At 45.8% G+C, this 24,193-nt stretch overlaps 1 protein-coding gene across 4 annotated transcripts in view; it reads right to left on the bottom strand.

Moving 5' to 3' along the window:
- The window catches only part of APBB2 (amyloid beta precursor protein binding family B member 2), a 172,828-nt gene extending 151,961 nt beyond the window's left edge, over positions 1-20,867 (bottom strand). For 2 of the 4 annotated variants that reach the window (XM_080589360.1, XM_080589358.1), the window contains exons 1-2: positions 19,743-19,882; positions 2,191-2,327 (exon numbers count right to left, since the gene is read on the bottom strand). The gene's annotated coding sequence lies outside the window, so the exon portion shown is untranslated. Of the gene's footprint in view, positions 1-2,190; positions 2,328-19,656; positions 19,883-19,940 lie in introns of those variants that run through there. The other 2 variants (XM_080589357.1, XM_080589359.1) reach the window with 2 other exon arrangements.
- Between the last annotated feature and the right edge of the window lie 3,326 nt (positions 20,868-24,193).

Below are 24,193 nucleotides of genomic sequence, written 5' to 3'. Positions count from 1 at the left end.
GACAAAGTTAAAGGACCTGAAGAAATCACATTTAGTCTGAACGTGTAGACCAGAAACTACTGGGGAAGGAGGTGGAAAAACATCTACACTGGAGATGGCAGTGATACAGGTCAGGCTATTTTAGAAGCAGAGAACATCTCTGGATGTGCAAGTAGTTAAATGTGGGGATAAAAATCAATTATGTATGTGTAACCTATGCTACAGATGCCTTTGGCACAGCTTGCTCGCACACAAATGAAGGTGCTGAGTAGCTGTCAATCATACGGCCCTTAATAAATCCCTGCCGATGCGTCGAGCCCAGCTATTGCCTTTTGTATTTCTTTCCTATCCTTTTCGCCTTGTGACTAACCGATTACAAGCTCCACTAGCACTGGAATTTGTTCAGCTTGATGGCACACTGGGCAGGAGGGGAGCTCTGGGGACGGGTTTCAGCTGCGTGGCCAGCCCTGGGCCAGGTGGCAGCACCCTGCCGGTCCCACCTCGAGCAGAGAGCAGGGCTGGGGACCGATGCAGGAGCCTGACAGGCTGCCCAGACCTGTGCACGCCTCCCCTGGCCCTGCACGGACCAGTCACTTCTAAATAAAACCATTCCCATCCTCTGAATGCAAACTCCCAAAAGGCAAATTCAAGGTTTTATCCACTCAGCATTTCTGAAGCCCTTTAATGTCAGAAATAGCTTTCTGAACACTCCCTTCCTTTTCCCTCAAAGGACTTCACACAGCATCAGGAAGAGTAAAGAAAACTTCCTCTCAGAATTTGAAGTATTTTTAAATGTAAATACATAATCAAAACAGGCTCAAACTATTTAAAATAATTCCTAAACTGTGGTTCGTTTCATGTGAAGGGATTTATGTGCCTTTATCTTAGAAACCGCAGCTGTTAAGTTAAAACAGTATCTAACATTCCATTTTTCATCTCATCATTATTCCTTCAGCAGCAATTCAGACTAATCACAGCGTATCTTTTATCTTAACAGTTGATAAGATTTCCAGAAGTACAAATTTATACAACTTACATTTGAGTTAAGAAGGCTACTACCATCTTCATGTCCAAGACAGATTAAACTGCAGCTGTCCCAACGCTGCACAACACAGAAGTGACCTAAGCAACACCTTTCCCAAACTGTTCATCACTCAGCATGCATGCCTTCAGTTAGCAGCCCCAAGCAGAAAGGAGCCCTGCTCCACAATCTGCTTTTACAGCAAGCGTGCCACACACTGATTTTGTAACTGCAAGAAGTGGCACTGAGTTCACTACTATCTGTAACTAATGTATACATATTTGTATTTTTGTGTACATATTTGTATTTATCACATACATATTTAAAAATATAAAAATATAAAATATAAATATGTCTCATGAGTCTGCTATTATACTAAATTACTTTCTAGCGTCACCTTCTTCTGCACTTTCTAGGTGCTGTGCAACTATCCCTGCCAAGTTTGGCCAAAAAAATGAAAATAGGTAACAGGAATTGCATCACCTTCATCGCGTTCTACTCTGCTCTAACAACGTACACGTTACTGTTCGTTTCACTTCTCCACAAATTCTTTCTGCTTGTTCTCAGTGATGTGCGCTTAAAGCTCTAGAAAAGCAGCAGCATGAATATAAAATTATATTTAGCCTGAATGCAGTCTTTGAAGGTTTCCAAGCCTGCCTTTTTTTGGATTCAACTACTAACTCTTGGAAGAGCTAACAGCAGCACCTTTCTTGTATCCTTGCCATGAGATGGCCATGACTACTGCTGTTACCCAAACCTTCGCCTCAAAACCTCACCCTACTTTCTTTGCAGAGGAAAAAAAAAAAAAGAAGAAACACCACTACCTCCCCCCTCCCTCCCCCCCCCAAAAAAGTCTGGAGAAAAAACAGCTAAAAATTCCCTTCCAAATTGTTTGCCCTTGTTTTGACCTGTCTTACTGTAAATTAATTCAAAACTATGAGTGCAGTTGTCAAGGCATGACAAAACCACTAGAACTGAACTTTTCCATTAAGGAGAGGAAAGAGGCTGGAACCAAGTCTCTGAATATCAATGCTTTTAAAGAACTGAACAGGAAACTTATGAAATGCAGTCCTTAGCCACAAACGTTGTTTTGTTCTCATTTAAGCATACCGATGCATCACAGCTTTGACTAAACTTTTAACAGCACATATTTTAGGGAATCAGGCAAGTCTCAAAAGCACCTAACTTACATTTTCAAGAAAATCTTCTCATTTCAACTTGGAGAGCCCCAGCTCAGCGCAGTGCCAGCAGCAGTCCTCCAGAACAGCGCAGCTGCTTGAGTTGCAAACAAGCTGGTGGGCTTTGCCTTCTTTGACCAAAGCGATCACTGAAGGGGAAAAAGAAAAAAAGATTTACGATTAAACATTTAGTGATTAAACACTTGATTAAAACAAAATGATTAAACACTTAAGCAACTTCAAGCAGGGCCTAGACAGCTCTTTCTGTTGGTGACTCCAGGTGACTTATAAAGCCTTTTCTCATCTTAAAGAGAAAGATTCTCTACTACAAAAGGGACGAACTGCAAGTAACCAGCCAGATGAATTTCACTTGTGCCAACTCCTGGACGTCAGACCACGTCCATGGATATATCCACCAACATGCAAGTTATCATCTACACGACCAGCCACTGCCTTTCAGCTGCCATTCGTAACACCAATGCTGGCACCCATGGCGCTTACACCTTCCACCTGAAAGCCAAAACTGAAGCCAGATTAACAGATAAAACTACCACACAGGTAACTCTGGAAAGGAGATGTGCACAGCACCACAAAAAGCATCCTCAGCAGCAGCAAAGCAGGAGCCGAGACAGGAATTCACCCCTCCAAGGTTTTGAAGGGATGGAGGTGGAGAAATCTCCCCGGAGGCTATGGAAAATGATGCCGTGGGACACCTACGTCTCCATCCCGCTGTGACTCAGGAAGAAAAGACAGATGCGTATCGAGCTTACTACCGACTGCACAGCATTACTCAAGCCGCCTCCCAAACCGCATCAGCGCAGTTACCAGATATTTAATATATGCAGGAATCCTCGCATAAGCCAGACATTAGAGGACGTCTTAGATTCCCCAGCACCACCAACATCCGCAGGCCCTCTCGTGATGAAACACAATTACACAGTTACGTGGGGAACTGGAGACAGGCACCTTCGCGGCACAACTCTGCAATACCCGCGTTGTTCTGATACCTCGTAACGTGCTACACGGTTGCCTTCACAACATAAATCTTCTCATTGGTCTTTAAATACTGTTTTTCAACATAACGTTAAAAGTGTTCCACAATAAAATGTTTTCCTAAATATAAAACTTGCCCCAAACAATGCTAAGAACACAAGTTAGGCAGTTTGATACAACCAAATGATTTAAGACAGAAAATCAAAGGGCATTTAATAACAAGCTTGAATTATTTGTTTTTACAAAAACATTAAAAAAATCAGAACATCAGCCACGCTGAACTTTCCTATGCATTTCACCTTGGAGGGAAAAAAAACTGCGCAGCTGGAAAGCCTTTATTAATCTTTTTCTACAGTTGTGCTCACGCAGGGACACGAGCAACGCTGTGAAAGGTTACCCATGGCAAGGGAGATGTTCCGTCATGATCACAGTCAAAAGGTATGTCTGCACAGAAAAGCCTCGCATACTCCGCAGGTTTAAGTTTTCCTTGGCAGGGAGCACAATCTGCAGGGGGAGACGGAGGAGAGATGTTTATGGCCCAACCCACCCGGGAAGACTGAACGGGAGCCAAACGGCACGCGTGCCGGTGCCTCCTCTGCTCTGTGCCACTGCTCCCCTGCCTCTGCCCGCGTTTAATCGTGCACAGAGCCATCAGTAACCTCCCACAGCCGTGCTGCTGCTTTCCATGCAAAGCCACGCGGTTTCTGAACGCTGCTCTGCATCAAGTGCTGCAGTCGGTAAGCAGACGCCGGACACTTGAGTCCAAATACAGCCGTCCTCCTCCGCAAAGCACTAGAGCCTGTTTCGGAAAAACGCTAAGAGTCAATAAATCTTTGGCTTCCGGTAATTTTGCCTTGTGTTCTGCAGTTTCTTTACGGCAAGAAGACACACTACTTGTCAGAGCTACAGAGAAAATGTTTTCAACCAAAGAGTATCCTGACCTCAATCCTTCACCAGCCTAATTCAGCCCCCAGACAAACAGTTTGACTTAGGTCTTGGATACGCATCAATTTCAAAGAAGTACCAGCTGAGCCCTTAGACCTAAAAGCACACATCTGAAAAACAATATCCTCAAACTACAAAGGTCACCCTGTCTGCCGGGAAAGGCTGTCCAAAAGGCGCTCCAACCCGGCTGGTGCTCAGGCTGTCAGCCCACAGCCAAACCAAGAGCCAGACGCTGCCTCTGGCTCATGATCTTGAGGATCCAATGACCCAACCTCAAGGCACAAGGGGTAAAAAAGGGCTTAAATTCACCTGAACAAAGCGACGTGCCTTTGAAACATGATCCAGACCTCACTCACCTCAGAGGGAAGTACTTCAGCCCACCTATCCCATTAGCATCAGTGGGACAAGAAGCTAGCCAAAAATGTGTCTTCAAGGCATTAAACCACAAAAGCAAAGCAATGTCCAGTTCTTCTGCTAAGTAAAATGAACAAAGTCGTTTTCTGGCAGGTAAAAACATCTTCCCAGACCATCAAAATCCCCGCAGTAACTGAATAGCAGCATCCCAAACCATTCAGACCCATAGGCCTGAGGATATTGGAAACAACATCTCTCACAGAACTAAGCGTGCACAGTACTTAAGTCCTGATTTTAAGGGCCCCAAATTTAGCACTCCTCCCAGCCAGTCCTATCTTACCCCAGACTCCAGCGGGTTACTTAAATAACATACTAAGCATCATTAACAAGGGTGGTAAATGCTGTAGTTTACAGAAGAAAAGCTATTTCCTATACTGCTCTTTGACTCTACTAAAGCATAGCGCTTACCACCTGAATAAAAGGTTCACCAGTGGCTCTCTGTATAAAATCTCCAATTGCTGCCAGGAAGATTTTCAATGCAGCAGAGGATTTAGGGAAGCCATCCCTCCTCCTTGCCCTAACATCCTCCCTGCCTAACCCACAGAGCTGCCTTCATTTACCGTGCCGTTCTGCAAGGAGTGAGCACAGACGCTATTTGGATCACTGCTCCCTGTCTCTGTGGGATGGAGGTGGAAGAGGCAGCTCCCAGCTCAGCTACCAAAGGAGGAGGGCTGGTGATAGCAGGAAACTCAAATTGACCTCCAAACACTGCTTGTCCTTCCCCGGTGCTACGTTTAAAGATAAAATCACTTACACAGAAGTAGGGCTGTGCTGACATTTAAAAATCAAGGAAGGAAGATGGCGTGTGTTATTTTTATTTATTATGACAGACAACTATAAAGCACAAACTAAGCCTGAAACCCAGTAGGGCTTCAGGTTACACACAACCTGAATTTAGTTCACAGTCAGATATACCATTTAATTAATAGAAATGTGTAGTCAGATATACCATTTAATTAATAGAAAGGTATGAGGTAACCACCTGTATTTAACGTCCTGTTACTATAATCACGTAAGCAGTCAAGTCCTTCCTCAAGTCTTTGCATTGCAGCAAGCAGGGAAAAACCAGAACTCTACCAATGCCTCGTGAATCCACCTCATGGCAAGGTATCAGAGGCCACATAGAAAGCTGCATCCTCATCCTGGGAAAATATGTAGCCACAGGCAGTCCAAAGACCAAATCTTTGGATTATAGAGACCTTATATATAAACCTTTATATATAGAGATCCATATAGAGAGACCTTATACATATACCTTTGGGTTATAGAGACTTATAGAGACCTTAATCTTTGGCTTATAGACCTTACAGAGGTCCTTCCCTTTCCCAGGCTGAGTAAACCAGCCCAAGTTACCTGAGTGCTGCTTCCAAAGACAATTAGCAAAGTCTAGCTTCAACCAGCTTCCCAGAGCCCCGAGCACAACAGAGTACTGTGTTACTTTGTGAAGAGAAAGTGTGATAAACAAAGGCAAACTGAGGCAGAGCTGGAAAGGAAACCGGGAAAGACCTGAGAAAACATGAGATGAGAAAGCCCAAAGCATCTCCCCGCGAAAAGCTGGGTACTACTTGGGCCACAGCCAACGAACGCGTTCAGTACGAGGAGCTGCCTTTACACGGAATCTCAAATCATCCTTCTCGCTATCAACATGATTCACTTCTTCCTAGACAAGACCTCAGCAGCACGCTACATAACGGCTCGATACATCGACATGCCTACAAACATCTCGCTGAATACCAGCAAGATTAACACGTCTTCTGCGCGTTCCTAACTTCTGGTTGCCAAAGCTCTTGTGAAGATATCCCAGCACGAGTCCTCCTCCAGCCTAGGGGGCTCCTTTGCTCTTCAGCCTCTTGTTCCCCCTTTAACCAGGCCTTTCATCACCTTAACGCCTCTCTCCCGCGGTTTAGCTTTTTCCTCTTCATGCCATAACAAATGTTTTCTTAAAGACCAGATAAACTTAACACATTTAACCCAACTCACAATTCAAGGTGGAAGGAAAAAAAAAAGTCATTTACTCTGGCACAGCCTATCTGTGGATAAACTTATGTTGCAATTTTTCCCATTTCCCTTCATGTTTTTAGTTATTCTTTCCTCCAATGTTTGTTTTAAAACTTTACGTATTACAAGACTGTTTCTTCTGTAAACACACAACACCTCGTTTCAAACACACCAAGGCTGCCACCATTTAAGAAAATAAATAACTTGTGCACAGGTTCATGTTCTATTAGAACCAAAACCAAGAAATAACAAAGAATAAAAAAATAAATAATACTTCAGGGTGGAAGTTTAAAAACTGTTTCAAGGCTAAAAAAAGCAAAACGCTGAAAACCCACAAAATTCTCTACAAACAGGGCCGATGTACGAGTGGAAAATAAACAACTTGCTTAAGTCACAGAAACCTTTTCTAGAGCAGGGACGTGATGCCCTGCCGCGAGGCTCTGGAAGAGGCGTTGAGCTGCCCCGTGCCGGGGAAGGAGCACGTGGGGCATCCTCCTCCCAGCTCCGCCGCTGGCACGCCGCGCTCTTCCTCAGCACTTCCACACGCCTGTCCCAGGGTGACCCAGGCATGCGTTTGTGCAAAGCGGTCACCGACACGAAATTAAGCCAAAAGGTTTAAGCCAGTTTTGATACCCAAGAGCATGAGAACGCATCCGGCATAGCCAAGCTCTATCGGGTTTATATGCCAAGCTTATTGGGAGCAGCAACTATAGACTTCCACCTATTCCACCTAAAAGCTCATCTTATTAGCAGCAACTCAAAAAAGAAACGAAACAAACAAAAAAAAAACAGGTACTGTGCTGAAAACACCTGCTGGGGTGCCCAGGCAATGTGTAACTTCCCTTCCAAGCCAGCCAGAAGTGCCGCACACAGCCAGAGGACATCACACACAATTCAAACACCAAGAGTCCCTTAGCAATCATATGATCCCAAAGCTGGTGGCTGGTCACAGCCAAATGACACAGAAGAGCAATTAGTGATTTACACAAAAACAGGATGCAGGCTAAAGGTAAGATTAGTTTAATCGAGACAAAAAGACAAAAGGACCTCAGTGATGATACTTACCAGCAAATATCCAGCCTAACAGATCCCTTTTGCTAAAAGCAACCTTGAAGAAGCTTGTGTGCTACCATCGCTCCTGGGTCCTAGTTTTATCCTACATTTCTTTGCTTTGTATTTAAAGCATGTAATTAAAAGACGTTAACCCCATGCTAACAGTGCGAATATTTTGCTCTCTATCTTGTAAGAAGAAAAGGTGTTTTCAACACAAATTGTTATACCGTGAAATGTGCAATAGCACACAGAGGCCTTAAGACCACACCTGCTCAGAGGCAACAAAGCAAGTAGCCTGATCTTGGTTGTTACAGAGAGCTTTCTACAGCGACAGTTCCATTTCTGAAGCCATCTCTGGCGTTCCTTAAGAGAACAGCGTAGAATTAGACTACCCAGTAGTGGCTTGGGGTTGTGTCGCAATTCCTGGTCCCCCATCGGAGGGGATCAGAACCATACTGTTATTTCACGGCAGTGGTTTGTCTCCATCAGCCTCCTGCAGCCGCTCAGTGACACCAATCTGCTCCAGCTGCATTACTCCCGCCTTGCAAAACGGAGAGGTTCTCCATCACTGAAATTCCTTTAAAGTAACTGTTTTGCTTCAAGTTTAAGCGTTTTGTTGAGCTTAAGATACTGTGGTGCTTTCAAGTTATGGCTAACAAATAGGAAAACATACATTTCAAAAGCACAGGTAATTTTACTACCAATTTCCATACGGCAAGCAGACACTTTCAGTATCAGATTATAGAAAGCTTCTCTGTAAGAGCCAAGTTTTAACATGTGTACCGCTCTGCTTTAAGAAAAGGTTCTTTCATGAGAGGCTTTTGAGAAAGGCAGAACCGCTGCTCGTCCCTGAGCCTGCCACATCCAAATGACATCTTGTTGGAAAATGTCTGGTTTTGTTTTCATTTTTACCATCCAGGTGTGGCCGTTTTGCTAGCTTTATACTGAATCTCTCAAGGCCTTTTAAAACTTCCTGTTGTGCTGTGAAAGCAGTTGAGTTATCTAGCACTTTTGAATTAAAAGTGATAAATAAAAGTTACGGACACCACACGACATTAGGAATTGCCAAGAAAACGCAAAGGAGCATAGCTTGAAACTCTCAGACCCAAACTTAGTTTCCGTGAAACAAATCAGCTTTATTCTCAAATTTAGATAATTTTAGAATCTTTCAGAACAAATCTAGGCCTTAAAACAAGTAAGGAGAGGGGAAAAAATAAAATAAGCCTAGAAAACATTTTTAGGTGTGTTTACGTTATACTTGGTACAGAGCATTCCTCCCCACTGCTCCATGGTGGAGTGCTATTTCAAGGCTAGTGCCTAATTCTGCGCAAGCGATTTAGGCTTATTTTGCTCCTGGGTTTTGCAGACGATTTCATCATCTACCTCCTCTGTGTAATTAAAATTCTTCTTAATCTATTTATATGCTAGCTGCTGCCTCCACCTGAGCTCACTGGCACGAGCCTTTCCTGAGCCATTGTTTGGGAGCATTGATACCTGCGATTTAGATTCACAGGGTATGTGCATCACTGTCCTTAGGTATCCTTAACCTCTGCAGGTTTTTAAAATCTAAGCAAATCCAGCTTAAGCCTTGCTCTTGCAAGATCTAGAATTTCCACACCTCCTCCTGCACGGAGGCTTCGCATCCTGCCATGGCAACACATTGCATTCACCTACGCCAAAACCATTTTCTCGCAGTCTCGGTTCCAAGAGCAACCCCAAAACTGGGAAAGCCCAGTTCCCTGCTTGAGGAAGCCCTGTAACACTTCCACTCAGCAGCAGCGAGAGCCCAGGAGGTGCTAATTCCCACCCACCAAGCAAGAACTCCACAGGAGAGCCAGAGAGGGACACCACCACCAGGCATGGGGCACAACCGCAGCCCCTATTTCCCTGCCAGCCAGCAGAGCGCACCAAATGAAACATGTGCAACTTTCAGCCTCGATGGCCAAGGGGCAGGCAAGCAAGCCTGAACACAACAGCTTTAACATCTTCATCCCTCCACAGGAGCTCTCCTGGCAGGGCACACAGAACACAATTACCAAATGTAAAGAAAAGGACCCTTCAGTGGGCAACTTGGCTTCATAAGGTCATCCTTGAGTGTTTTTGATCAAGAATACTAATAATACTAGTGAAAACATAAGCATCGTGATTTTTCTGTCCCTGTACAGCAGGCTAGCAAAAGCAGTATAGGCAGCAGGAGTTAAAGTTGAACACTGGGTAGGTCTGAAGTTAGGTAGGTCGCTCGGTGTCTCCTGAATTGATTCCACACCATCCACTCCTGGTTTTACAGCTGGCGTGTTCTGTGTATTAGCAGTCTTATTTTAAACCTTGGCACAGGCGGAACTTAAATAATCCATGGATTTAAAACATCCTTAGCGCTTACCGAGATGAACCTTAACAGCTTTCTGGGAGTAATAGGATTTATCAGGCCAAAAATTAAGGGGTTACAAACCCAAGTTTCTGATTTATAGCATAGGCTCATATTTCTTAATTTAAGTCCTAATGTGAGCTGGAATATTGTCAGCCAGCTCAAATGTTATTTTTTCCAGCTCTGTATTTACAGTTCAAGGATTATTCAGAAGCACACGGCAGAAGCAGAGAAGCAGGCCAAATCCCTCAAAGTGAATCTTCCAGGGAGGGTTCAGAGAAGCCTGGGTTATCTGTCTTCAGCGGGGTTTTCAAAGTGGCACAGATTTAGACGTCCATGAGAACTCAAGGAAGGAGAATCCAGGCTTTAAATCTAGGAAAATAATCATTTTACCTTGCACATTCACAAAAACTTGGGCAAGCATTAGGAGGAACATGCGTTTCTCTTCCACTGGAAGGCTGAACAAGGCACAGCTGAAGAATTTCGGCCTCACTCCTGTACAATCCGCTATGGATTTGGATAGATCCCACAAGATGTCTTTCTTCCACACAGGCAGCACTCCTACCTGCCGGGCTCGGGCAGCAGCGAGACTTGCTGCACTGCAGGGTGGCAAGCGGCCAGGCACCGGCTCCTGTGTCTTCTCAGGCACTTGAAGGGTGGCTGGGCTCGTTACAGCACGCAGGTTACTGCAAGGCAAGGCCCCGGGGAGCTCCCAGCACCAGCACAGTGGCTGCTACCACAGGAAATGTTCCACACAGCTCCCGCCGGCAAGGTCGGCCGCAGCGGTAGGGACGGTCACGCAGATGTAACACAACCAGGCCGTGGCAGTGCTGGCTGATTCTCAGCTTAAACCAGGTTGGGAAACAACCAAAGCTTGACTCCCACCTGAGGTACAAAGCCGTTAGTGATGTTCTGATGTTCCCATTCCTCCCGGTCCTCCTCGGAAGCGAGCCTCACCGCAGTGCTGACATCCCTGGGAGCCTCCTGGTTCTCCCTCAGGATCCTCCTTCCCCACACAGATCCCTCACTGCGACACCTGAGCTTTCTGTGGTTATTTTCAGTTCACCAAACAGCCTTCCATCACACATCTTTCAGCGTGAGGGCATCGAAGTATCAGCACGCTGTCAGGCTGCAAAGAAACTTTCCCAGGACCACGGATGCGGTTGCCCTGATGAACAACACCCAGTTTTGTCACCTTCAGATACATCAACATTCATCTTCAAAAAAGACCTACTGGCCTCTAAATGCCCATACACCTCCACTAGCCAACTTCCTGGATACTGTTTTGCCATATATAATATCCTGACCATTAAGTTAATTCAACTTTTTTTCCCCAATCTGTTCTTGCATCAATTGGAAACATACAGGATATTTTACTGAAAAGAGTTTAGAATCGCCAAGAATTGGCAAAAAAAAAAAATGCAGTCAGATAAATGCTACTGTAACAGCATGCAAAGATTATAAAAATAAGGTTAAAACACATGTATATAGTCAAGCATTGTTTGCTAGCAGTTCTTGCACATGTTTAAATAACAGCACATGTTTGAAGCAAATACTGTCTTGTCACCAAGTTATTTTAATCTCCTTGGGTAGTCATCTTATCAGCCCACAAACTTATATAACAACAAATCCAATCTCAAATACTTCTGAAAAACAAAGATGGAACAATTGAAGCTATTTTCACAGAATCACAGAATCATCTAGGTTGGAAGAGACCTCCAAGATCACCTAGTCCAACCTCTGACCTAACACTAACAAGTCCTCCACTAAACCATATCACTAAGATTTTGCTTTGTTAACACTTCTGTTTCCATATACACAGGTATCAAACATTTTTCTTACACTTGATAGCATTTTAAGCATTTATTTTTTAGCTTTTAAGACCTCAAACTCTTCCAAAAATAAACATGTTTGCCAGAATACACACAGCTTTTCATATACAGATGTGATAGTTAAACCACTCCCTTTGCTGATGGTCTCAGAGAGTTTCACTGCTTTCCTGAAGTGTGTTGGGAAAAAAAAATTTAAAGAAACAAAAAAACCAACATGCAAACAGGTTCTTGTTGGACTCTAAAAATATGAATTATTTCCCAGGCACGCAGTTCTTATCCCCTGTCAGATTTAAGTGAAATTATCGTCATAACCTTTCCCTTCCTCTTTACCCGTCAGTATATATGCTATTTCTATCGTATTTTTAAGCTGACTTTTATGTCTGTACCTTTGGGAAAAAGCTAATATCAAAATAAAATTTAATGTTTTTAAGGGCAAAGGGTTTTTGGTCCCAAGCTTCCCCACCGTGGGACGCAGAGCCTCTCCCCGTGCCCCATCTCAGCCCGGTTACAGGGGGTCAGGCCCACGCAGCTCTTCGAGGGGCAGGAAAACACACTCAGTGCTGCACACACCCAGGGAAAAACTCCCAGCCAGGCACTTTTAGGAAAAAACATCAAGAGACACCTACAGGAATTGCTTCCCTTTGAAGTATTTGACAGCGTTCTAAGAAAAGGAGTTACCCAAATTTAACTCCATCCCGATACGCTTTGATAGACATGGAGATCTTTTACCCTGGTGAAAGCATCGCTCCGGCAATGCACCCAGCACCGGGCGCTTCGCAGGCCTACAGAAATTCCTGTGACAAAACCTCAGGGACCATCCTCAGAGGTCCCCAGGCGCAGCCCATAAGGGCACCGCCTCCAAAAACCTCTCTTGTAACCGCATCTCACCAAGACAGGGACCTCCCAGTGCCACCTCCCGCCTCTCCCCGCAACTTGCACGTTGATTCAGTTTGACAGGAACCTCAAAGCAGCCTCCTGCGAGGGGCTTTTCCCTCAAAAAAGGCAGGGTTTGGAGCTGACTTCGCGCCCTGGGAAGCCCAGAGGCCCAACATCCCACGCGTGCTCCCTTCTCTGCTCCATTTGAACCCGCAGGGCCTGCGGCAGCCCCCTGGACACCAGGCAGGCACAGGGGACCACTGAGACCTTCCTGGTGTGCCCCGGCGAGGCCACAAGCTCTTCAGAGAGCCGGCTGCTCATCCTGCTGCCCACCAGGGAAGCTACACCCAGGGCACGCAGGATACTTAGGATGTTCGGCCATCGCACAGCGCTTAGGGCTTTGTCCATACCGTGCAGGCCGCAGACAGCTGGGTTCCCTGCTGCGCTGTCTTTCAGCCACATCTCGCCGTCAGTTCAAAGCTCGTGCCCTGTATGTATGCATCTTCACATCATTTAAATAACCCAATTAAACTATCCTTCTGTTACGCTGTGCTTAAATCCCCATTTAACCAGGCAAACGCTGAATTCTGCGTGTGAGAGCCTCCCTCTTCTTTATTCCCCCACCTTGCGACTCCCTTTCATCTTCCCCAGGCACACAATTCAATACCTCGCTAAGAAGCACCCCTTCCTCACAATAATCCTCCCCTCAAACAGAATTAGCTAGGCAAACGTAAACACTGTAGCAATGAATTAGTTGCCATATTTACCCAAACTACCGCTTCCAGGTCCTTACAATGAATTTCTACATCAAATACATAGGATGGCTTAATGTCGAGCTCCTAATTTTCTGAGCTAGGCAGCTGGCCAGCAAGCGCCCTGCAGCATCTCCCTCCATCCCATCTGAGAAATTATACTTAAGAGGTTCCCGATAAAGGCTTAACTAAATCATGCCAATATTAGTCACACCAAATTATTGTAATTTAGTAACTGTTTGGAGTGCATTCTACCCTGAAAACGCTACAAAGAAATGGCATGTTTCTACAAATAGACAACAACAAAAATATGTAAAATTTCTGGTGGGTTATTCTGCTCAAACAAGTTGATTCATAACGGTAGAGAACATTTTGTTCCTGCCGTTTTCATTCCCTTTGGAACCAGGAAACCTCCCCCCCCAGCCAATAAACATCAGAAAAATTAGTCCTGACTGAACTACGTTTTAGTGCCCATATCCAGCCCTTGGGGCGTGGTGTTTTTTGTTCTAAACGCTCCTTCTACACGGGTATCTGCAGAAGTTTAGAAATGTTCCTCCTGGTGCCTTTGAAAATTAAGCTATATTTGCATTAAAAGAAAAAACACAACAACCCACAACCCTTCAACAAAGGAACTCAACACTGCAAAACTGGTTAAAAGCATACCATCGCAAAGCATGCCTCCTGCTTCCAGAAGGAGGCTTTTCCCCAGGGCAGGCCGAGCTGATGCTTGTCTGACGGGATACATTACCTGGGGAGCAACACAATCCAGCAAGGAAGACAAAGGAGAGAGAAAGATTCTGCGAGATTTCTACAGGGGAAAAAAAAGGGACAGCCAAATAATAAGAGCTAGGAGACTGAATCAGCAGGTTATTACTCTATTTTGGCCGAGTTGGAGAGGGACACCACTGAGATTTCAGCAGAGGTTTTTGAATCGTGAAGTCCAAAAGATTAAGCTGTCAATAAGAAGTCTGCCAGAAATTTGCCGAGGAGTACTTTAGCAGCAGCAGCACTATTCACCAGGTAAGATAAGCCAGAACTACAGACACCGGCTATCCCACACTGAGATCAGAAGCAAAAATGTACACATTTTAATTTTGCAGCAACCTTCCTGTCACATATCATTACTCTTACTGTGCTACAACTGACGTTAATCGTTTACATTCACGAGGGAATATCCTGGAGTAAATCGCACCTGACTCCATTCATCTGAGACCACGGTAGGTTTCTAAGCATATCACACAAAGCACGCAGACTACTGATAAAAGCAGGAATCTGCATCTTTTTAATCATCCTAATTGTTACGCAGAGCACTTTAAAGGCACTCATCAGCGTAATACACAGATGCAAAGTTTCTTCAGCAGTAAAAAAAAAAAAAAAAAAAAAGAAAATATCTAAGCAGTTACCCATGCGAATGACACATTTTCAAGGGAGAAGACGGAAGCTCAGCATAATTTAGTTTTAAAAAAATGGATTTGACTGCAGGAGACAGAATTAGAGATCCACCTTGGACAGAAACTAAACTGAACCTGACTTTTATTCTTTGGAAAGCATACGAATGCCCAGGCACGGCCTACCACTGACCGACAACGCAGGCCAGGTGCCTGCCCTCCTTGCTGAGGCAGAGCCCTACACCCCGTGAGGCCACCTCGCTGCGGGCCTGCCCTCACGGCCTTGGAGACAGGCTCAGGAAACCAGGTCCTCAGGCCAGGCAGAGCTAAAACAGCGGCCATTAGCAAATTTCCATTAGAAATCCCCGGACGCTCTCTGGTCAAATCCTTCTGCCAGAGCTCCACTTGAAACGTCCTTTGCAGCGGGGGAATGGAAAGCGGCAAAAGAGGCAAGGATTTCAGCAGGGCTTCGGGGAGGCACGGAACTGCGCGGCCAAGCACCTCCGCTGGGCTCAAAATGAGCTTAACAGATGCCGGTAATAAAAGGGACAGAATTTTGGAAAAGTCAACATGGTTTCTGGAGGAGCGGCCCTGCTTTATAAGCTTTTCAGAGGTGGTACCAAACGTGGACAGGGGTATAGCCATTTGTTTCAATCTCCTTGAGTTTCCAAAAGGACTTACCAAACAGGTATGGGGTTTCTTATGGGACTAAGCTGGAAGAGGTAAGAGGAAAGGTCTTATGTGGACATGCAGAGGGTTGGAAAATAGAAGCAGGGTAAGGATAAGGGTAAACAGTCTCTCTTGGAGCGGCCAGAAGTCACCAGTGCAGTTCAGCAGCAACCTGTGCTCGTACTCGAGCTGCCTGAGATGCTCACATGAGACCTGGAATGGGGATGGAGCAGCGGGCTGAGGAAGTTTGCAGATGAAACGTTATTTGGGCAGCAAGGACAGGATGTGAAGAATTCCAGACAATCCTGCGAGACTGAGTCAACAGCACGGAGATGAGAACTAATGCAAATAAACACAGCAGATGTAAGGAGATGTACGTGGGAAAGGCACAACCGCAGCTTTACGTGACTGATAGGCCCCAAAATGATCGTGCGCCAGAGCAACATTGCAAGGTTACGACTGCACACATCCATGAAATGAGCTCATCGGCAGTCCGAAAAGCTAACCAAACCTTATAAATCACTACGAAAACAAAGCACAGTTATGTCACTGCATTGCCCCAGAGCTCACCTACATGCTGAAAACTGCACGCGGTCCTGATCCTCCCACCCTGAAAGGATCTTCAGAGATAGGAAGGACCCCTGGAAAGGGCGCTCAGAGCCAGGGACAGCCTCTGTACAAAGAACAGATGAGTAGGCAGCTCTTCAGTCAGGTAAAACTACAAATGGAAGAGGAAGACAGAGGACTACGAACTCACGAATGTCATAACGCAGGATCTCTCACTGCCTCTGCCACACGGGAGCTACGAGCCACCAAAGGAAGGAATCCAGCAGAGAACAAACAGGAGGGAATTCTTACACAACCAGAAGCAGGCCTACAGACAAGCAGTGCTCCCGGGCAAAGGCTGTGGAGGCTGCAATAAAGTCCCAGGGGGCTGCAGACAGATCAGAGAAGCATTTGGAACAGAAAGCCACCAAGCACTTGGGAACAGGCAGAGGGTAACCCCAGCTCTGCCAGTCCCAAGCTGAAAACAACCAGAGCTGCAGAAAACATCTACAGAGGAGGCGTTGTATAAGGTCACCCTAATCTTATTTTTCCTTGGGCATCTGCTCTACAAGTAGAAAAATTTAAAAAAGATCAAGGAGGAGATTGAAGGTGAAGGTTTATTATTATTATTATTATTTTTTAAAGGAAGCTGAAGCAGGACACTACACGGAGTGCTCCCAACTCCTTACAGCTATGGGACAGCAGCCAGCAGTGCTCACCCACAGTGAGACCAGGCCAACGACACGGGTCCAGAGGTGCTGGGATGCTGCCCGTCAAGGCTGGGGGCCATCAGCCCACGGAGCTGCAGCCAGCTCCGGCAGAAAGAGGCCGTGCAGAAGCATTTGGAGGCACCCAGGAGGTGCTGCTCGGAGATGAAGCCAGCTGGATGCCACATGGCTGGGTCGAGCCCCAGGTGGCTACTGGGGCAGACAGGTGAGCCCTTGGCCCATCACTGCTGCTCTTCCTTTTTTATATTTATTCCATCTTCTGGAAGCCGTCACGTACTTCTGACAGTCACAGGACCTATTACGCAGTATCTGCAGCTGGTTGTGTTTTGTGCTGCACACCATATTTTTAGAATGGCCTACAGACTTCTGTACGAGTCGAACTGCTATAACCACCACTCAAGATAACTCTCAGCTGTTCTGCGTAACAGCAAATGAAACAAACCCCACAGACAAGTACATAAACTAGACTTGTCTTCAAAGTTACTTTAAAGCCCTCCAGTCGCAGCGTAGCTGGGAGCACTGGTCTCAATTCGCACCATCTGGATCGGCTGTCCCCTCCCAACTCCTGTTTTTGCAGAATTTATTGATTACTTCCATCAAGAAACACTTTTTCTACATTTTATTTTGTAACCTGAAAAATAAGCTCAAACAGGTCTCGCACCCAAAGCATAGTCTTTTGCAGAATTTTCACTTTAAAAAACAGATGTTTCCACATAATTAGATACTGCTGTAAGCCAATACAACATTTTGGAGGAAAGAAAACCTAAACGTGTAAAATAGTTCAGAAAGTGGCCGCTAAGCACATCACAATCCTTTCTAAGCAGTGATACAAACTGTAAAGCAAGCAGTTTATTCTGATGTCAGGTCTGAACGTCAGATTTTTAAAATAAAAAACACTGACACAGAAAATCTATATTCAGTTAACTCATACGTACAGAAAAGGTTTTCCTGAGTCACCGAGCCTCATCTCTTAATACCACAGAGCCAAGCACATGACAGAAACTTCCTCGATATATCTTTAAGAGCCAGCCAGGGGTCTTGCTCCCACTTCTCCCCTTTGAAGGTCATTCCAGAACCTCACTCCATTTAGGGAAGAAACGAAATTCCAGCCGAAGTTTATTCATGCCAGTTTACATCCATTTGTTCTCGTGCCAACATTGTTCTTTAGTTTAAATAGCTCCTCTCTGTTTCTACTGTTTATATCCCTGCTGTATCTGCAGATTGCAATCGTATCCCCTCTCAGGCCTCATTTCCTAGGCTAGACGAGCCAGGCTTTCCTCATCTCCTCTGGTGCAATTGTTTCTTTACCCCAGCCACTCTCTGCACCTGCTCCACCAGAAGCAGGAGTGAGAAGATGTGCCCGATATTCCCCCGGAGCTCCCACCCATCCCACCGGTCCTTCCTGCCAGTCCCCTGCCCAACACGCCCCACCATTCGTCACCTTCTCCGTGGCAGCAGGACAGCGGCAGCTTGCCCAGTAAGGAGCTAATGTGCCCTGCACATCTCCTCCTGCTCTGGCGATCCCAGCAGCTGAGTTCCTTGCTTACAGCACAGGACAGAGGCAAACCCTTGCCTTCTACCCAAAGGAGACATACGGGTGGTATAGTCTGTTTTCAGCACGGATTTCAAGTGTGATTGCACATCCTAGCTCAGAGCTTCTGAAAAGCGTGGATCTGCCATCTGACAGAGATGCAACCAGTTGATTACCCACCATCACCTACCAACTACCAGGATTCATTGTAGTCTTCTCCCAGCCTCTGGTAAGAAATCCTTACAGCAGGCAATCTCAAGTACTCACGTTGCTCCTAACTAGCTCCTAAAGTCACAACTCTCTTCAGCTCCAACACTGCAGCAGTCCTCACCGCACATCCTCACGCATTTCCTAAGCACGTCACTGTCCCTCCTGACCAAGAGAACAGCAGAATCCACCCAGTGCCCCACCAAAAAGTGATCATTTTTGGTCACTGGTTCCTTAGCTGCAAAACTGAAAATAACAATAACAACCCAGGCTTGCAAGTTGCGCATCCCCCCTGCTAAGAAATGATTCCCACACTGCTGTGACCCACTGCTTAGACCTTCTCCTTCATCACTGAGGGCACGTTCATTTGTGCTGCTTCAGTGTTAAGAACCGTCCTCCTCAATAAAGTCACACACTCCTCGTAACGTGCAACAAAACCAGCATTCCTCCTGAAGAGTCCTCTCCAAATCTTGATGTCCCTTAAACAATCAGGAAAGAAAAGAAGCTGAAAAGTGCTCCATCGAACACTCGCTGCTGCAAAGGAAGAACCAAAATACCCATGCTTAGCACGGCTCCTCTACGCAAAGAAGTTAACCGGCCAAGATTTTGTCACAAGGTCGCCGTAAGAGGATGTCTCCCCCTTTAAAACATCTGCACACATTTCAACTGAACCTAATTACGCCGGCAGAAAATAGTTTCGAACGCAAGGCAGCCAACTCGTTGGGGCTTCTGGAAAGCACTAGAGCATGAGACGGCAGGCTGGCGGTACGCTGGATGAGCCGGAGGGGCACGGTGACCAGCCGGAGGGCCCAGCCCCGCTCCTGGGGTAGCGCAGCGTCCGCCGCTGCCCGGAGACCGAGGGGAGAAGTTACAGGGAATTAAGCGGCTCCGCGCCGCGTCCCGAGGGCTGTTCCCCCCGGGCTCCCACCCGCACGGCCCCCAAGCAGCAGCAACCGGCGCTGAAGTCGCGGAAAGCCCCAAACCCGCCGAGAGCTCCCTGCCGGGGCCGCCGCACAGCCCCGGAGGCGGCCCCGCCGCAGCCCCCCGGGCAAAGGAGCGGGGCCGCGGCGGGCAGCGGGGGCACGGCTGTCCCCAGGGGAGGGCACCGGGGCTCGGCAGCCCCGCACCGCCCCGTCCCGTCCCGTCCCGTCCCTCCCAGCCCCGCCGCGGTGAGAGCGCACCTGCCCGCCGCACCGCGCCGCTCCCGAGGCGCCCGGAGCCCGCTGCGGGATGCAGCCAGCCCTCCGGAAACGCTTCCCAGCCTTACCCAGGAAACGATTCCGGCCGCCGGCCGCCGCCGCCGCCCCTCCTCTCCTCTCCTCTCCTCTCCTCTCTCCTCCCGTCTCCTCTCCCTCCTCCCTGGCCGCCGCCCAGCGCCGCGGCCCGCAGGGGGCCGGCCGGGCGGGGCCGCCGCGGAGGGCGCACAACATGGCGCCGCCGGGGCCTCGGGGCGGCCGGCTCTCACCTGGCGCCCGGGGAGCTTCCCCCTGTGGTGCCCGAGGCTGAGGCGGCCTGCGGGGCAGGTTTCCTGACCCCGAGGGGTAGGGTTTGTGTGGGGAGGCAGCCGTCGTTTGTGCTGCCCCGGGGGAAAAGGGAGAGGCAGGCGGCTGCATGGCAGAAGGAATGCTCTGGTGGTGCTCCGGGCAGCCCAGCTGTGGTGGTGGGGCTCCAAAGCCACCCTGCCAGCACTGAGGGAAAGGTCCAGGGTGTGTTCCCAAACGTGGAAAATGAGCAAAAGGACCAGTCCTGGAAACCTCGCTGCTTTAATGCACCTGCAGAACAACAGGAGCAGGTTGCGAGCGGATCCCTGGGCATGTCTTGAGATGAAGGAGCAGGGGATCACAGCAACATTGTGGGGAGTTAGTAATGAGGCTTAAAAGAGCACACTTAGGAGAAGCTCCTTCGGTTTAAAGCCTTAGCAAATACTTGGGATTCTGTCTTTTCAACGTAAGGTTTTGAGGTTACAGGGGAAAAAACTGCTCATTACTGAAGCAAAAAAATTAAAATGGCATAGTAGTTGAGTGGCAACTGCAAGCGGATCTTTCGTTCCTCCACCTAACAATCTTATGAAGACTGTGGAACAGCAGATGCAAAACAGTCACTAATAAAATACAGTGCCATATCAGAGAAACCAAAGATGCACTAGGAGGTCAAAGAAGACTATTACAATAATGAAATGGCCAGACTGATTTTATCTTAAATTAAAACATATTCAGCAATCCTATTCAGAGTGCCCAAGACCATTTCAAAATTTATTGCACCGTTTCTAATGGTGAATCTGTTTATCTAGAAGGGTTGTTTTTTCCTATGCATTTCCAGAACCTTCGCTATTTTGTTCTCCGAGTTTATAACTGTGCCCCTAACAGCAGAACTTGGATGGACTGAGTACAATTATAGGGACAATTAAGATGAATAGGAATATAACATCTTTAATTAGAAATATTCATGTTTTTAGAAGTTCATACTGACATCCATCAGCCTAAAGAACAGGAAAAAAAAGCAATTACGAGCACTACTGTGATGAACAAGAAGCGACAATTAGACAAAGATGTCATAGTTCAGAGCAAAGCACTTGGAAATTATACTTAATCACTTAACAACTTACTCCTAAATTTATTGTTCTTGTTTATAGTGGTACTTGCATTTTTCTCAAACATGGACAAGATTTAGTCGAGATTTGTATAAAAAGAACAATACTTCCTTATGCTAAGACTCACATTTTAATTCATTCTTTCAGATCCAGAACTATGGTGAACATCCAAAGAAAACCCTCCAAATAGTCCTAACTATCTGTGATAGAAATGTATCATCTTGATCAGTTCAGGAAGGACTGATGACCTCCTGAGACATCCAAAGGTGATTCATCAAATTCCAGTGTCTGCAAATCAGGGTGCGTTCCTCTCCAAGAAAGCACATCATCCAGCAGCAGGGAAAGCTTTTATGCAGAGACTTTGAAGGCATAATGGAGCAGAACTCTCCCTGGAATTTGCACTTGGAGAGATGCAAGACAATTGTTGGGTTACCCAAGATTATGAGTGAATAGCCTATTAATATGGTCTCCTGACATCAGTGGCCAAGCAAGACAGTCATAAATTCACATTCCTGTGATGAGAAGTGTAAAAGCACTGCATTGTGGTTTTTGCTATGTGGTTAAAATTATGATTAACATTTAGTTATATGGTCCATATAATGCACTTTGGTTTGCAGTATAGTAAGCAGAGTCATAAAAATAAAGTGTTGAGGAAACTAAATAAGGAATTTCATATACATCTTAAATGGACAGCAGCTCAATACACTCAGACTTCTCAGAAACATTTCCACGTGGATATACTGCTTGCATAGGCTCAGCCAGTCTCATCAAATATGGATCTCTTGTTTTAGAGCTATCTGATGTGTTAACTTACCGAGTACAATGAAATGGTTCCTGCAGCTGTGGGCTTAAGGTACTGATACAAAGCCCTCACTACCTCTTTATGTAAGCCACAAACATCTAGTGAAACAGCACATCAAAACATTAAAAAAAAAAAAAAAAAGAGGAGAGGCCTTTCTATATTATCAGTTCATAACAAAATTATTTCATCATCATCTTGCTGTCTCAGTTTTTGAACTACAAATGCAAATTGCAAATTTATTTTGGTCAAAGTCCATCTGACTTTGCAACAAGGAAAGAGCAACCATATGAGTTTCCACTGGCAAATATCTGCTTGCAAGCTAGCTTCCTCAGTGCAGCACGGGTTTACAGATCCTACTTTGAGATTGACTGTGCCTCTGATTGCTCTCTCAGGAGAAGTTAATACAGTTTCTTCCTCTGCCTTCTTTTATATCCCAGCTTTTTACTTAAGGGTTATTCCCTGTAGGGGGATAGTTAAAGTACGCAGCAATCCCATCTCATGAGAAACCGTTTCTCTCTGCAGATGAAAGTAGAAAAGAGGTGAATATGGAATAAGCAAGACTACCATCTAGCGGTGCAATCGTAGTTTAATATTTCAGAGGAACATACACCATCAAATAACCTTTCACTGAATATATTATTCCAAAAACCGAGCTTAACATAGAAACTTAATGAGGAAAATTCAGTTATAGCAGAACAGTAACATGCTTTGGAACTGAGTCTCTAACATTTTCACACTGCTCACTGTTACATCAAGTCTCCATCTCAAAATGCTAAATCAAATAATTTTCCACAAAGAAAGAACAACACCACACACACATACAGCCAGAAGATTCAAGAATTAGACTCACAGGATATCTCTTTTCATTACAGGCTTATGATCTTTTAGATATTTGACTAGATATAATTCTCCGATCCATCCTTTCCCTGTCTGTTGTACAGTGGTATACAGGGATTTTCTGAAGGTGAGGTGAAGGAAAGGTGGCCAACCACTCATCGAGTCTGGGGCAGCTGCGTTTTTTTATCATTACGAGTTCTGAGGGAGGCAAGCAGGGTGATGATGTTGGTTTGAAAACTATTGCAATATTTGAAAAAAAACATTTAAAATGGAAGAACCAGAAGACTTTCTACAAGTGATCACGGCAGGAAAACAACCCGTTTTGGACTTCCTTCTAGCTAGAGCAGCCAAGTGAGGGAAAACTGTAGGAAAAAATGCAGAGTTTCTAAATCCTACAACAGCTGCTTAGGCACTGGGATGGAAGGCAGTAGGTGCTTTCAGAACTGACTTTTAAGCAAGTTCCATTTAATGTTTTATGTGGCTCTGGCACACAAAAAATATTACAAAGTCCTGAGAAAGCAAGGGCTGTAATTAGTCAAATAAGGAAAATAGCTCAAATTTGCAAAGCTAAAATGTATCTAGTCTTGCCTTGGATGCTTAAAATGAATGCAAGAGATATACCTCTTCTTTGTGATGGCCACTGAAACATGATTTACAATACCCTCCTATATCTGAAAAGTGGGAATACAAAACAAAGATTTGGGAATGCTGCTTACCTTTCAGACTACAATTTTTCCTTATTTTGAGAATATGCCAGCAACTGCTGGCTTTCAGCCCTGGCCCTCTCACACCTTGGAGCTTTCGTTGGAAGTGCTGCTGGTTCCGCTCCTGATGGACACCCAAGGTGGTACAGCAGGACAGCTCCCAGTGAGGCCATCAAGAAACCCAGGTCTCAGGCCAGAATGGCCATCCCACTCATTTTCCATATATATGCATGTTTACACATTCACATCCACTAATAAACATGCATTAAGTGGTGTAGAAAGCTAAGACAAAGATGGAAACACTAAGCTTGCTAATAGGAGAGCTTTGTCTCTGAAACAAGAGACAAAAGTCCAGTGTCTAGTGCTCTAAATACAGCCAGAAAAACCCAGACTGCAAATGCACTCGATGGGAATTTTGCCCTGTGTGTACAAACACACTGGGAAGCGTGGCATGTTTTGCATTTGTATTTACAGCTGCAGAATGCGATACAGTCCCACTGGTTTTCTGATCCATACTGCAGTTCCCCTCACCATCTAAATATTTTTCTCCACTGAGACAGGGATGTGTTTCTGCATGCACATTCCTAAACCAAACACCTCCACTGAAACAAGTAAGGCTTGAGGGCCAAGTGATGGTGTTCTTCATAGCTACATGCGGCCTGGGTAAACATTTCAAAACCGTGCTTGTTAAACTGATCTTCAGGAAAACACTTTCTCCATCAGCGACAAACACAAAACCTTTCTCTGGAGGTGGGGGGTTGGAATTGCTCTCCTCCTTGAAGAAC

The sequence above is a fragment of the Anser brachyrhynchus genome (assembly GCF_964034855.1).
Source record: "Anser brachyrhynchus genome assembly, chromosome: 4".
Classification (NCBI taxonomy): domain Eukaryota; kingdom Metazoa; phylum Chordata; class Aves; order Anseriformes; family Anatidae; genus Anser; species Anser brachyrhynchus.
The sequence above is the reverse complement of the archived record's forward strand: the minus strand, read 5'-3'. Positions and strand labels throughout refer to the sequence as shown.